Below are 817 nucleotides of genomic sequence, written 5' to 3'. Positions count from 1 at the left end.
ACAGTAATATAGAATATAGTTTAAAAAAATAAATCTATTTCCTTACCACCACCACGTGCTCCTAGGAATTACTATGCATCAGGCAAGCACAAAGTGCTGTAATGTGCATTTAAGAAGAGTAGGTGTAGCACAACAGTCTTTGTGGCCCACCACGTTGGCTTTCTGGCTTAAATATGACTGAAATCAAGAGTGCCTGTATAAGGAGGCATCAGTCACAAGAGAAACCATGGCCTTCAAAATGCAACAGGCTTCACTTTCTCCAGCATTTTTCTTGCACATGCTTGTCCTAAATCCCATGCTGCAGGAACTGGGCTTTTCAGATGTCTTCAGGCAAAACAGAATATTCCCCTAATTATTGGTATTCCGTTGCCTTTTACAGTCATGCCTCCAGGAACGCTATTTCCCTCGTTCAGAGAACTGCTCAGCATTTGCAAGGATGGAACCTTCTATAGTTCATAACTGGCTACACAGCCCTCACTCAAGACCTCCATCCAAAGCAAAGTGTTTGAAAAAGAGGATTCTTATTCAGTTGTAAATTATGGAAGGAGTGGCTTTACCCTGGTGTTGGACAGAACGGTGCTGTAGAGCCAAGCAAAACATCAGGAATACTTGGCGTGGTTTCAAAATTCATACAACATGATTCCCCGTCTGAAGAAATAAAGGTATCCATCACCACACAGGAGTTCACAGATGGCCATCTCAATTAGGACACTGATTTCAACAGTCCTTGAAGAGCCTGATAACATCCTCAAGACAAGCTGACACTTTACAGCAGCAGCAAAAAATGCATTCTGTGACAGAATACACTTAGTCTTGA

This window comes from Charadrius vociferus, unplaced genomic scaffold (assembly GCF_000708025.1).
Source record: "Charadrius vociferus isolate BGI_N301 unplaced genomic scaffold, ASM70802v2 scaffold90, whole genome shotgun sequence".
Classification (NCBI taxonomy): domain Eukaryota; kingdom Metazoa; phylum Chordata; class Aves; order Charadriiformes; family Charadriidae; genus Charadrius; species Charadrius vociferus.
This window is presented reverse-complemented; position numbering follows the sequence as displayed.